General features: G+C 47.2%; 1 long non-coding RNA gene across 4 annotated transcripts in view; it reads left to right on the top strand.

Moving 5' to 3' along the window:
* Positions 1 to 15,000, top strand: part of LOC149119845 (uncharacterized) — an 81,424-nt gene that overhangs the window by 27,475 nt on the left and 38,949 nt on the right. Inside the window, exons 3-4 of one of the 4 annotated variants that reach the window (XR_016227051.1) lie at positions 1,824 to 2,007; positions 2,633 to 3,146. The exons of 1 other annotated variant lie outside the window; for it this stretch is intronic. This is a non-coding gene — a long non-coding RNA (uncharacterized LOC149119845). Of the gene's footprint in view, positions 1 to 1,823; positions 2,008 to 2,632; positions 3,147 to 15,000 lie in introns of those variants that run through there. 2 more of the 4 variants (XR_016227054.1, XR_016227052.1) reach the window with 2 other exon arrangements.

The following is a 15,000-nucleotide window of genomic DNA, read 5'->3' on the forward strand; positions in this document are numbered from 1 at the left end:
ATAATTCATAGAAATTGTTTATATACTCCTGCTTTTAACCCTTTATGGGTTCTGTGCATTGCAAGTCATTTTTCTGATCCGTGCCTTGTTTTTTAAATTTATGGTTTACTTTTATTTATTTATTTATTTATTTATTTAAATTTGACAGATAGAGTTAGACAGTAAGAGAGACAGAGAGAAAGGTCTTCCTTCTGTTGGTTCACTTCCCAAATGGCCGCCACGGCCGGTGCTGCGCCGATCTGAAGCCAGGAGCCAGGTACTTCCTCCTGGTCTCCCATGCGGGTGCAGGTACCCAAGCACCTGGGCCATCCTCCTGGGCCACAGCAGAGAGCTAGACTGGAAGAGGAGCAACTGGGACTAGAACCTGGTGCCTATATGGGATGCCGGCACCGGAGGCAGAGGATTAACCAATGGAGCCACAGTGCCGGCCCCTTCACCAAGTGAGTCATGGTGCCGGGCCCTTCGGTTTACTTTTATTTAATGGCTTATGTTGCTATGTGGAAATTTAAAATATGTGCCATGGAGCTTACAAGCAGAAAAAAAGTTGTGTATAACAAATGTGCATTACGATGCATATTTATGCATAGTTATAGGAGGACATTCATGCTATGAAGAAAAATAGAGGGAAGAGGTTGGGGAGGATATAATTTCAAAGAGTGAGCAGGGAAGGACTTGCTGAGAGTGACATTTGGGCAGACATAAGGTACACATATTTGTTAGCATTGCTTCAGTTGCAAGTTGCACAAATCCTCCTGATCCTGTTAGTTTGAAAGGGCATTTACTGGCAGCAGGATGTTGGAGGGTCCATGGACTCCCAGGGTGGGAGTTTGAGACTTGAAAAGGTTGAAAGGAAAAACTGGAAAGCTACCTGGGACCCCGGCAGTCTTTGCCTCTCCACATTTCTGCGCACCTGCTTTATCTTTCTTGACAAATGCAATTTCTCTGCAGCTTAGTCCATGTGGAGTACCAAAGATGGTGGCCATTCGTGTCCATGCATGACAGCTCTCATGACACAAGGAGACAGATTTTCATGGTTCCAAGTCTATGTTCCCAGCGAATGGGATCTAATTGGCTCAGCTTGGATGAGGTGTTCATCCCTGGTCCAATCAGAAGCAGGAATGGTTGCTTTACACAAACATGGCTGCCTGCTGTAGTGGATTATGGGTAGGGTGGTTACAAGACCCTTTTTAAACATAGAGCATGTGTGTATACATGGGCAAAACTCACACATATGTATACACACAGTGAGCTTCTCGTTTGCTATTCTAAATGCTTGATCTGGGGTTTCCACCTTGGCTTCATAATCAGTGAAATCATTTTGCTTTTATTAAAGAGGTAATTGGAAATGCTTTAGCAAAATTGAAAAGAAAGGAATATTCCCATATCCCCTTGAAACACACTCATTCTTTTTTTTATTTTAATAGATTTTTCCATCTGCTGGCTTATTCCCCATGAGCCAGTTCCAAAAGCCTGGGACTTCAGCCGGGTTTCCCATGTGGGTGGCAGGGACCTAAGTATTTGGGCCATCTTCCGCTGCCTTCCCAGGTGCATTAGCAGGAAATGGAGATCAGCACTCAAACTCCTGCTCCGACATGGGATGCCAGCGTTGCAGATGGTGCCTTAACCTGCAGCACCACTATGAACGCTGGCCCCCAAACACACCGCTTTTCAGTCGTCTTTTTCATTATTCTAAGATTTTTTTTTATTTGAAAGACAAAGATGAAATCCTGCATTTTATAACTTTTCATGATGCCAGTTGGAGCAGCCAGTCTTAGATTTTCCTGCTGCCTGAAAGTTATCCAGTGTCTGTTTTTACTTCTCAGCTCTGCTGGCAGCCCTGGGGGGAAGGATTCCATGCACATCTATTTGGAATGGCCAGTCAGGGTCCAGGAGCCATCGCCATCCTCTCTCTCCTCTTCAGTTCTGGCTCACAAAGAAACTAGAGACACAAAGTGGGGAACTGAAGAATGCACTCAGTTCCTGTGCCCGGGCAGCTGGGAGTTTTAGGTGAGAGACTAATCACGCCACCGAGTCTGTGATTGTAAGTGGAGATAATGTTGTGATAGAAAGAAGCACCCAGCCGGGAAAATGCGCAGTAGGGACTTGGGACGAGATGGGGGAGCTAAACAGGCAGTGACATCAGAGCTGACGGATAGAGGTAGAGAATTCACTGGGTGAGGGAGGGACCGAGGGTGTGAGGACAGCGGCTATGTCGGGGGCCTGTGGCAGGAAGTCAGAGGCACTGGGAGGAAGGGCCTGTGGCAGGAAGTCAGAGGCACTGGGAGGAAGTCCGCGTGGCTGGTGGGCAAGGCGTGACGGGGCAGGTGGTACAGGAAGGCAGGCCAGGAGGAGCCCACGCGTGACCTTCTGAGCCATGAAGATGTTGGTCTTTATCTGACAAACAACCTAAGGCCAGATAGGACTTCGGGTTGGGGGTGTGGGGCGGCCACATGATCCTGTGTGTGATGTGAAAATGTTCTCTGCTAAGGGTGGGAGTGGAAGCAGAGTGAATTTAGCTTTGCTGCTTTCTCTGGCCCTAGTCCTGAAGTCCCGAAGGTTCTTGAGCAGAGAATCCCACCTCTCTGAGAGCCTCCAAGCCCCCTCTGTGAGACGGCAATGATGTCGTTTTCAGGATGATTTCCTGGAGAGGGTGGATTTTCCCCTCGGATGACCGCTCCTCAAGCCTGAGGACTCCACGCCTTGCCCCACCACGTGGTGGAACTGGTTACCACTGCCGAGCCAGGCCTGTCCCAGGCCCTCCATCCTGAGTCCTGCGAGGGGGTCATCTGCCTCCATTTAAAGATGTAGAATACAGACTCCAGCGAGTTCCAGTCATTCCTGCAAGGTCACACAGCAAAGCGAGAATGCCCACCTGGGTCTGATGAGGATGAAGCAGGGGGCTTTCTTTTTCTCCAGACTGGAATAACCCGTTCCTTTTATTCACTACCTCTCAAGATGAAGCGCAATCTCTTCAGAGAAAGCTTAGCGTTGCAAAACCGAGTGTCCCGGAACGAAACAGTAGAAAATACATTTCAAAAGAACATAACAAGGTTTTTAAAAAATGTGTCTCTCTTCATTGTTTTTCTTTCTTCCTCATTATGAAAGCAATTCATGTTCACTGTGGAAATTTGAAAAATACAGAAAAGGATAAAGAAGAAAATAAAAATCACCCTAATCTTATTACACAAAGAAAATTGCTGTTAACATTTGTTTTATATCTTTCCAGTCTTTCTCATATGCCTAAATGTACTCACACACACACACACACACGCACCACACGTTTTAACATCAGTGGGATTGTCCTGCTAAATTGCTTCTCAGAAAGGTTGAATTAATTTAAATCTCCCACAATAGTGTTTGAGAGTGCTTCCCTCATCCTACCCAGTGTAGTTCCCAGCATAGTTTGGTTTGTTGTTGAGTTGTCTTGTGGTTTTTTTTTTTTTTTTTTTTTTTTTAATTTATTTGACAGAGTTAGAGAAAGAGAGACAGAGAGAAAGGTCTTCCTTCTGTTGGTTCACCCCCCAAATGGCCGCTATGGTCAGAGCTACACCGATCTGAAGCCAGGAGCCAGGTGCTTCCTCCTGGTCTCCCATGCAGATACAGGGCCCAAGAACTTTGGGCCATCCTCCACTGCCTTCCCGGGCCACAGCAGAGAGCTGGACTGGAAGAGGAGCAACCGGGACAGAATCCGGCGCCCCAACCGGGACTAGAACCCGGGCACCACAGGTGGAGGATTAGCCTATTGAGCCGTGGCGCCAGTGTCTTCCATATCTATTACAATTTCTTTTTAAGAAGTTGATTCTCTGACTTTCTAATTTAATTTATCATTTAGGGAAGAGCAAAATAGATTTTTTCCTTGGCCAATTATCATATTTTTAATGATAAAAAGCATAGATCTAAGGCTTAATCCTGTCACTCTAGAGTATTCACAAACTGAATAATATGTTGTCTCTAACATAGTGTCTGTCCCTCAAATGAAATTGCCCATTAGAGCCACCTATGTTTTCTTTTATAAAAACCAATGCCTGGGCTCAGCAATTCACCAATTAAACTGGATTTTTCTTTGGTCTGCTGGGGTTTGAATCTAAGCCATCAGCATTTTTTAATGTCCCTGAGTGAGCGTGAGGGGCAGAAAGGGCCCAGGATGCTACACTGGCTCCATTCTTTCCATAAGGATCTTCATAGGGATTGTAGTCAACAGGACTCAGTAGCAATAATGCCAACCCCAACCACCACTCTTTCTACTGAACACACTAAGTAGGTATCCATTCTTGGAGCAGAAGATAGGGTGTGGTAGAGCCAGGCAGATTTGGAGGATGGGGATGGGGCATAGGCATGGTTTTCAGAAAGGAAGAGAGCGGAGGATGTAGAAGGAAGAGGAAGCAGAGTTTGACCAGTTGCCCAAGGTCACTCAGCAGCTTGTAGACGGAGCCACACATCCTGATTTTAAGGAATAGGGAGAAAGATTTCCTGGGCATCATGTCATCTGTCCTCAAAGGGTGCTCGAGGGGCATCCTTCCTCCCAGGATCTCGTTTACATTCTAAGCAACTGACAATGTTGGACAAGTGAGAGGTCCTTTCTCATTTTTCTTCTATACTGGGGAATCTCATGCAAACAGATAAAACCAAATATGTTGTTTTAGGTTACTTGTGTTTAGGACTGCCCAAGGCATCATTGCTTTCTGATGAGACGGGTACTTGAAGGTTAATTATAAACTATCCTGTTACAATTTTTAAAAAATTTTTATTTGTTTATATCTTTACTTATTTGGAAGGCAGAGAGAGAAAGAGGGAGAAGGAGCACCCATTTGCTGATTCACTCCCTAATACCTACAATAGCCAGGGTTGAGTCAGGCCAAAGCCAGGAGCCTGGAACTCGATCTATGTGGGTTGCAGAGACCCAAATTCTTGGGCCATCACCGGCTGCCTCCCAGGGTGCACGTCAGCGGGAAGTGGATGTGGAGTTGAGCTGCACTATAAACCCATGCTCTCTAATGGGATGTGGGCATCCCAAGTGGTGACTTAACCCACTGCCTCCAAATGCCTGCTCCTATTCTGTTAGATGTTTAAAGGATCTAAAAGCCACAGCCACGTTGGCAGCAACCGTGGTGGACTTCCTGAGGTCCTGTAGAGTCCCACGCACAGTGTCCTGGCACTTGGGTACGGAGTTAGAACTTGTTTGGGTGCACGCAACTGTGATGAGACAATTCAGCCTTCCCAACAGCTCCACGAAGAAAAGTACCAGCCTTATTCCCATTTTACAGAGAAAGAACCTGAAGCACACCGTCTCCATGCTGAGAAATGGTGACGTGGAAATGGTGACAAAGGATGGAACGACTGCCTGTCTCTCTCCCGGCCCAGCCGGCAGCAGGTCCTCCAGTTGCATATCCATTGCCACCTTGCTCCCTCCCCCCTCACCTTCCTCCCCTACCCCACCCTCTACTCGTCAAAACATCTTCCTCATCAGAGAGTGACACTGTTTTCAGTGAGGCTCTCGGCGTGTAATTACTAATCAGATGTAGGCAATCAAGCTGCATTTCCACCCCCCCATCTTCCTCCCCTCCTTCCCTCAAGGGACACCTTTCTGGGGGGAAGGTGACTCTTTAAGGAATTCAGATTAACATCAACAACAGGGGTGGGCAGGGGGAGAGGATGAAGAAAGGCATCAAACTCGTCCGCAAATTGCAAATGACAAGGCATCTTCTGCTGCTGGTTTGCTCTCTGCTATTTTAAGGGGCCTCATTTAGCATAATATTTGCATCGTTTGTGTCTTACCCGGTAATTAGGAGCAGAGACAAATTCTTCTTGTTCCCAGACTGAGGGCACTGGGGTGGAGAAGAAAGGAAGCTTGGGAGCCGGCGCCCAGGCAGGAAAGCGCCCTGCAGCCCCCGCCCCGCCCCTTGTGAGGCGTCCCCCGAGCACCAGACATTCTGGACTGGGGTCACTGCTCAGTGTTCAGGCTTTGGGGAGCCTGTTACCCTTGGAAACTCTCAGCAGAGCGCTGCGTTTACGGAACCGATGGCAACTTGAAGTCTGCACCATTGGCATCGCTTTTTTTTATTATTTTATTTTATTATTTTTTTTGACAGGCAGAGTGGACAGTGAGAGAGAGACAGAGAGAAAGGTCTTCCTTTTGCCGTTGGTTCACCCTCCAATGGCCGCCGTGGCTGGCACACTGTGCTGATCCGATGGCAGGAGCCAGGTACTTATGCTGGTCTCCCATGGGGTGCAGGGCCCAAGCACCTGGGCCATCCTCCACTGCACTCCCTGGCCACAGCAGAGAGCTGGCCTGGAAGAGGGGCAACCGGGACTAGAACCCGAGGTGCTGGCACCGCAGGCGGAGGATTAGCCTAGTGAGCCACGGCGCCAGCCTCATTGGCATCGCTTTTGCTTCCCCAACATGCATTCAGCCTTCTCGAGGTCCCCAGAATCTTAGTCACCTTTGGAGGAAACCAACGGTTCTTCGCTCTCTTCCCATTTTAGGGCTGTCCAAGGGATGTTTCTGTGTTGATGGGAAGGTTGTTCAATCCAAAGAAGGCTAAGAGCTGCCTGAACGAAGCACCCACCAGGTCTGGGGTGGTCCACCTCCTCCTCCCCGCCCCCAGTTCCTCCACCAGCCTGACAGAGCCCCCTCCCCTCCTTCCTTCACTTATCTTTGCCTCCTGCAGTACTGGGTCACAGGATGCATATATTTAGTAAAAGGCCATTAATTATCCTTCATTCAAAGGCCCCTCGCCCCTGGCCTCCCTGCTAAGAGCCCCCTTGACACATGGCCCGGGGATGACCAGGCCTTCTCAGCTCCCTCCCCAGAGGACGACTTCTGACTCAGCAGCTTACGCTGATGAAAGCAAGGCACAGCCCTGTGAAGCCGACTCGGGGCCAAGGGCTTAGGACACGGCTGCCTCTTCCGTGACATCCTCGCAGGTGTCCAGGCAGAATCCCGGGGTCTGTCAGAGGCTCACCACGTGTCTCTGACCACCAGGTTCTCACACCTGACTTGAAATTCTTGTGCTCACTCAGTATCCTTTGAGAAAACGTGACTCCCTTTGAATGGTCCGCCGTTCGATGTTTAAAGTTCTAACAAAGCGTAGGCTTTGGAGTTGGGCAAAAGTGTTGTGCAAGACCTTGGACGAGCCGTTCCACCTTTTTATGCCTCTGTTTTCTCCATTTCACGTGGGAGTAGCGTGGCAGACACTGTTGGCATAGGTCCCCATCTAACAGCCCTGCTTCACTGCTTTTCCCCATGCCCACCTCTCACCACAGAGGTTGGAAACCCAGTCATGTTCCCAGCTCCTTACAGTCAAGGGTCATCAAACGATGACATTTTGCCCAAAGAGAGGAAAGTGAAGTTATCTTAGAGGATTCTGGAACTATTTTTCTCCAATATAGAAGAGAGAAATACCTAGGAGAAAACTCTTGCTACCTTTCCTTTATTCTGTAGGCTTGTGATGTCTGGACTCATGGTAGCTTTCATGTCATCTTGAGGCAAAACACCTGTGAATGAAAGACTATTACTGTGAGGATGATGGAACAGAAGGATATAAGAACCTGGATTCCTTTTTTTTTTAAATTTATTTTTTATTTTTATTTTTATTTGACAGAGTTAGTGAGAGAGAGAAACAGAAAGGTCTTCCTTCCATTGGTTCACTCCCCAAATGGCCACTACAGCTGGTGCTGCACCGATCTGAAGCCAGGAGCTAGGAACTTCCTCCTGGTCTCTCAAGAGGGAGCAGGGGCCCAAACACTTGAGCCATCCTCCACTGCCCTCCTGGGCCACAGCAGAGAGCTGGACTGGAAGAGGGGCAACCGGGACTAGAACTGGCACCCATATGGGATGCCGATGCCGCAGGCGGAGGATTAACCAAGTGAGCCACGGCACCTGCCCCCCTGGATTCCTTTTTAAAAAACTTATTTCAGGCCGGCACCACAGCTCACTAGGCTAATCCTCCGCCTGTGGCGCCGGTACCCCTGGGTTCTAGTCCTGGTTGCTCCTCTTCCAGTCTAGCTCTCTGCTGTGGCCTGGGAGGGCAGTGGAGGATGGCCCAAGTGCTTGGGCCCTGCACCCCATGGGAGACCAGGAGAAGCACCTGGCTTCTGGCTTCAGATCGGCGCAGTGCACCTGCCATAGCAGCCATTTGGGGGGAGGGGGGTGTGAACCAATGGAAGGAAGACCTTTCTCTTTGTCTCTCTCTCTTTCTCTCTCACTGTCTAACTCTGCCTGTCAAAAATAAAAAATAAAAAAAAGATACTTATTGCACAGTCAGGGTTGTTGAGGAAGGAATAGAGCTGAGAGAGAGAGCTTCCATCTGCTGGTTCATTCCCCAGATGAATGCAACAGCCAAGGCTGGGCTAGGCCTAAGCCAGGAGCCGGGATCTTTATCTGGATCTCCCATGTAGGTGACAGGGGCCCAAACACTTGGACCATCCTCTGCTTTTGTTGGGCTATTAGCAGGGAGCTGGATGAGAAGTGGAGCAGGTGGGACATGAACAGGTGCCCATGTGGAGTGCCAGTGTACCCACTAGGCTACAGTGTAAGCCCTAAGAACCTGGATTTTTGATGTAATCATTGAAGTTCTTAACTAATAGTGGAGTACCCAATTTCCTTGCTAATATTTTCGTTATAGCTTAAGCCATTGATGAAGTTTCTTGTTATTGGCAGCTGCAAACATTTTTAAATGCTCTGTTAAACCCAGGCTCACAGGTTATTACAAGGAATAAGATAATGCATGAGGAATTGTCTGCATAGTCCTAAGAACATAATGAGCATGCAATAGAAGCAGCATTTATTATTGGCATGAATAGTTTTGCCCAGACATTATCCACAGGTTGAGATTTGAGGAAGCATTGGAAAATTTATGTGTAAAATTTGACCCTAGCCAAGACACTCTGTCAAAAAAAAAAATGACCTAAATGAAAGATCTCCGTGAGTGAGATCCCAGTGGAAAGAACAGGTCTTCAAAGAAGGAGGTACCTTTCTCTGAAGGGAGGAGAGAACTTCCACTTTGACTATGACCTTGTCTAAACAAGATAAGAGTCGGAGAACTCAGAGGGCTTCCATAGCCTTGGAAACTCATGACTGGAACATAGGGAGATTACTGATGCCATAAACAGGAGTGTCAATTTGTAAAGTCAACAACAGGAGTCACTGTGCACTTACTCCTCATGTAGGATCTCTGTCCTTAATGTGCTGTACATTAAGATTTAAGGCTATAACTAGTACTCAAACAGTATTTTTCACTTTGTGTTTCTATGTGGCTGCAAACTGTTGAAATCTTTACTTAATATATACTAAACGGATCTTCTGTATATAAACAGAATTGAAAATGAATCTTGATGTGAATGGAAGGGGAGAGGGAGTGGGAAAGGGGAGGGTTGCGGGTGGGAGGGACGTTATGGGGGGGAAGCCATTGTAATCCATAAGCTGTACTTTGGAAATTTATATTCATTAAATAAAAGTTAAAAAAAAATTGGCCCTATTCTGCCCTCCCTCCCTACCTGAATAGCTGTTGGAATGCCATACTGTTAGCACCAGGAGGGAATCTTTGATCTTAGAGTCAGCTTAAACCCTCCCGTTTTATAGACCAGGAAATTGGCCCTCAGAGTGGGGAAGAGACTCTTCAAAGTTAGAGTAACAGGTTAGTGTCAAAGCCAGGCCCAGAGCTTACCATCTTGGATTTAGAAGCCAGAGTTCTTCGTGGAGCACTCAGTTGCCTTCCACTCCCATTCCAACAACTCAAAGTTAGGGTAGTTCACCCTCTCTGTGCTTCAGACGTCTGAAAAAATGTTGCAGAGATTAAACTGGATACTGTGTTTAGAGTTCTTTCTATAGTAGTTGTGACGATTGGAGCACAGTGTTTTACTGGAGAGATGATCCCAAGAACTACAAAGGAAAGGATAAAGGCCAATAAAGGGTCATTATTGAATAAGTGGCCACTGCAGGTGGCTCCAGCTCTGTGTCCCTGGGGGCTTCTGGGAGGTACTGTAGGATTACCCTCAGGATTATCTTGCCCAAGGGGGAAAGAAGCTGGAGTATTTAACCTCCAACTCCAATGCATTGTTGGCTAAGTGCTGCCACTGGGCACCAACTCCCCAGACTTCCAGTATGTCCTGAGTGAGCAGGGGAAGCCCACAGGTGGACATTTGCATGCCTATGATAGAATGATCTCATTCCTGGAGCACTGAGTACCAAGGAGACACAGATAGACTGGTCTGAGTTCAAAGCCATGTTATTTATTTTAATTTTTTTTTGACAGGCAGAGTGGACAGTGAGAGAGAGAGACAGAGAGAAAGGTCTTCCTTTTCTGTTGGTTCACCCCACAATGGCCACTGTGGCCGGTGCACTGCGCTAATCCAAAGCCAGGAGCCAGGTGCTTCTCCTGGTCTCCCATGGGGTGCAGGGCCCAAGCACTTGGGCCATCCTCCCCTGCCTTCCCGAGCCACAGCAGAGAGCTGGCCTGGAAGAGGGGCAACCAGGACAGAATCCGGCACCCTGACCGGGACTAGAACCTGGGGTGCTGCTGCCACAGGCAGAGGATTAGCCTAGTGAGCTGCGGCACCAGCCTAAAGCCATGTTATTACCAGTTACATTTTTTTTTTTTTAGAGCAAATCATGTGCCCTGGCTACTCAGTGTTGACAGTGGGCTCATGGATATCACCAGGGAGCTTTTAGAAATGCACATTTTTAGGCCTCATCTCAGGTTTTTGGGCCCCATCCAAGATGCATGGATTATCTGTTGCTATGTAACAAATTACCCTGAACCTTGGCATCTAACCAACATCTACTGTCTTGGCCACAGTCAGCTTTCTTTCATTGACAGGCATGGGAACTGCTGATTCGTAGTTAAAGAGAAGGCAGATTTGGAGCCTGGCAGACTGGGAAGAAGGCACAGAGATAAAGAAGTGAGTATCTGTTCCTCCCCTGACCAATGCCCGCCTCCACGTGTAGTCTAATTGTTCAATGAAGAAAGCATTCAAGATCAAAAGTCAATGCTGTGTAGTTCAAGCAAGTGGTTTTGGAGGTTTTGGACTCAAGTAGGACTTCATGGAGATGAAGTAGGAGCTTGATTAGTCTCTCCACTCTGTCAGAGGCTTCAGTACCCAAGGTTCTGGTCTGGTGGATCCAACCAAGGGGCAAGGGTGATAGAGCTATGGGCAACTATGAGGCCCATCTTTCTTCTCTCCGCACTTTGTCCAGTCAGTGGCACAGCACCTGTTCAGCACATTGAGACTCCAAGTGCTCACTATACTTACAGGACTGTTTTAAGTTCACTAAGTATATTAAGTCAATTAGTTCCCACAGTAACTACATGCAGTAGGAATCTATTATTATCCCTATATTGTATTTGAGGAAACCATAGCACAGAGTGGTAAAGTAAGTTGCCCAAGGTCACGCAACTAGGAAGTAGTAGAGTCAGGAAGTGAGTGGGACCTTGGATGTACTTACAGGGTGCCAGGACTGACAGTCAGGCTTCCTACCTGTAGACTGTCAAGAATCTGAGTTTCTGCTACAGGCATGTTTATCTTACAGTGATTTTCATACCTTTACTCCTTCCAGCTATCTTTATTTAGTAAAACACATTTTTGGACTCTGCTGATTTATCATTCATTTATTTAGCAAATATTTATTTATTCACTCTTACTATATGCCAGACACCATTTAAGAGGTGAGGGACACAGCAGGGAATGGAATAGATGAAAATATCTTTTTGTGGTACTTGCATACTTGTGAGGATGGAGAGATAATAGAAGACAAGTGTTACAGCAACAATTCAGTCAAGATCATGGTGATTGACAGTACGTGTTGCAACTTTAAATAAGGATGTCAGAAGGTGAGGGGATGAGACCTGTGGATTCCTGGGAAAAGAACACTCCAGTCACAGGGAACAGCCAGTGCAAAGCAAATGGTCAAAGCATGCTGTGTGTTTTGAAGGAGAAGCAAGCAAGGGAGTGTGTCTGGAATGGATTATGTAAGGAGGAGTAGGAAGTGATGTTATCAGAGAGATGGTTGTTTTATTTTTTATTTTTTTTATTTTTTACAGGCAGAGTGGACAGTGAGAGAGAGAGACAGAGAGAAAGGTCTTCCTTTGCCATTGGTTCACCCTCCAATGGCCGCTGCGGCCGGCGCACCACGCTGATCTGATGGCAGGAGCCAGGTACTTATCCTGGTCTCCCATGGGGTGCAGGGCCCAAGCACTTGGGCCATCCTCCACTGCACTCCCTGGCCAAAGCAGAGAGCTGGCCTTGAAGAGGGGCAACCGGGACAGAATCCGGCGCCCCGACCAGGACTAGAACCCGGTGTGCCGGCGCCGCAAGGCGGAGGATTAGCCTAGTGAGACGCGGCGCTGGCCTAGAGATGGTTGTGGCTAAACAGTGCCATTAGCTATTCCTCTGAGCGACATGGGAAACCTGCGGAGGGTTCTCAAGAGCGACCTGATTTGATCTCTATTTCTTTTTTTTCTTTTCAGCTTTTATTTAATAAATATAAATTTCCAAAGTACAACTTTTGAATTATAGCAGATTTTCCCCCCATAACCTCCCTCCCACCCGCAACCATCCCATCTCCCACTCCCTCTCCCATCCCGTTCTTCATCATGATTCATTTTCAATTTTCTTTATATACAGAAGATCAACTTAGTATATACTAAGTAAAGATTTCAACAGACTGCACGCACAAAGACACTCAAAGTATAGAGTACTGTTTGAGTAGTAGTTTTACCATTAATTCTCATAGTACAACATGTTAAGGGCAGAGGTCCTACATGGGGAGCAGGTGCACAGTGACTCCTGTTGTTTGTTTAACAATTGACACTCTTATTTATGATGTAAGTAATCACCCGAGGCTCTTGTCGTGAGCTGCCAAGGCTATGTAAGCCTCTTGAGTTCACCAACTCCAGTCTTATTTAGACAAGGCCATATTCAAAGTGGAAGTTCTCTCCTTCCTTCAGAGAAAGGTACTGCCTTCTTTGATGGCCTGTTCTTTCTGCTGGGATCTCACTCACCTCTGTGAGTGATATCTTTCATTTTGCTCCAGTGTTGTAATGAGAATGGGCTGTAGAAAGGCGAGTATAGAATCAGAGACCAGTGAGGAGGCTGCAGTAACATTGCAGGTAAAAGATGGCAGGAGTTTGGCCCAGGTGAGAGGTGGTGAGCAGAAGCCAGATTCTGGATGCAGACTAAGGATTTATTTAATCTGTCTTTTGCAGCTGTCCAGGTTGGGGTAGTTTTGTGGTTGGGATCCTTTGGCACTGAAGGCAGCTTCTAGGACCTCTGGCATCTCCACAGAGTGGCACACTTCAGACGTCGGCACCAGGAATTATGGCTGGCAATGTCTTTAGTCTCTCCGACAGGGATATCAATGGAAGCTTTTTATCTTAATTAAGTTACATAGGGCACCATCATCCATCCGTCTTCCTCGATTAACTTGGGGGAGAATATGAGGGTGATGGTGGAAAGGAAGATAGTCACAGCTGATAAATATGGATCAGAACAGACTGGTTGGAGTCTCTGAGGACTCATCAGGAAGGAGCAGGTGGGGGAGAGAGAATTTGTCAAAGATGTTTCAGTGAAGAGAGTTCAGGCTGTCTTGGGGTGGGGAATTGAATCATTGCAACAGGCTGAACTGTGCCTCCCGTTTCAGTGGGAGAATGCCACCTGCCTTCTGTAGACTTGGGGCATTGCTTGTGCTCCCACACTGGTCAGAGCGTGAAATCCTGGAAACTCTACGTATGTCTGCAGTTGAAGTGGCTTGTGTGGGCTGCACAGCTGGGTCTGAGGCAATAGTGTGTCATCTTGGTTATGTGTTAGATTCATCAGTGGAGAGACAGAAAGAAGGGAGGAAAGAATGAGGAAGGAAGGGAAGGAGAAAAGGAAGGTGAAGGGAGGAATGAATTAATTAATAATTTAGACTTTTATCTCAGATTTACAAAATTGCAATCTGTGGCCCAGCCTGGGAAAAGGGCAGTGGGGCTCTGTCCAAGGTGCTGAATCCTCCAGGCACTTTCTTCCTTTGATGCCTACATTCTTCTTCCTACATTCAAATTGCAACCAATATTTCTTGAACACCTCTCACGCCTTACCACACCTCACTCAGGCCCTGTTATGACTTCCAATTCAACATGAACAAAACAGACAAAAACATCTGCATCTTAAAAGCTTAATGAGTGGAGCTGGTGAGGGTGGGGGCACTGGTAAGTGATCCGTTGGAAGGGGAAAAGTACTTTGGGGAAAAGTAAAGCAGAGAAGTGGAACAGATAGGGGAGTTTCGTTGCAGCTATACATAGGGTGGTCAGCTAAGACGTTGGTGAGATGACTGCATCTGAATAAACATTTGAAAGAAGTGAGGGAGTGGGGCTGGTGCTGTGGCTCCCTTGGTTAATCCTCTGCCTGTGGCGCCAGCATCCCATATGGGCACCGGGTTCTAGGCCTGGTTGCTCCTCTTCCAGTCTAGTTCTCTGCTGTGGCCCGGAAAGGCAGTGGAGTATGGCCCAAGTGCTTGGGCGCCTGCACCCGCATGGGAGACCAGGAGGAAGCACCTGGCTCCTGGCTTCAGATCGGTGTAGCTCTGGCTATAGCGGACATTTGGGGGGTGAACCAACAGAAGGAAGACCTTTCTCTCTGTCTCTCTCTCTCTTTCACTGTCTAACTCTATATGTCAAAAAAAGGCGAGGGAGTGAGCTATTCAGGTTTGCTTATATTTTCATACAAGCCACAGGATGTTACTCACGTGTGTCATGAAATCTATGCTTTTTCCTATATCAGTGATTTTGCTCCTTCTGCAGTCCTCTTACCCCAGTTCCCATCACTACATGTTCAAACACTATGATTTTCTAAAAGACTCTCTGTAAATATCACCTTCCCCAGGAAGCCTACCTTGATTGCCCTTTGACAGGAAGCGATATACCTTCCCCATTAGCTTGCATAGCACTTGACTTTTTATTTTCTATTGTGTTATTATTGTGGTTTAGATCTCCAGCTTGGTTCCTCCATCAGTCTGGCATTCCA

The sequence above is a fragment of the Oryctolagus cuniculus genome, chromosome 21, assembly GCF_051225735.1.
Source record: "Oryctolagus cuniculus isolate XC-2025 breed Fujian yellow rabbit chromosome 21, ASM5122573v1, whole genome shotgun sequence".
Taxonomy (NCBI): Eukaryota; Metazoa; Chordata; class Mammalia; order Lagomorpha; family Leporidae; genus Oryctolagus; species Oryctolagus cuniculus.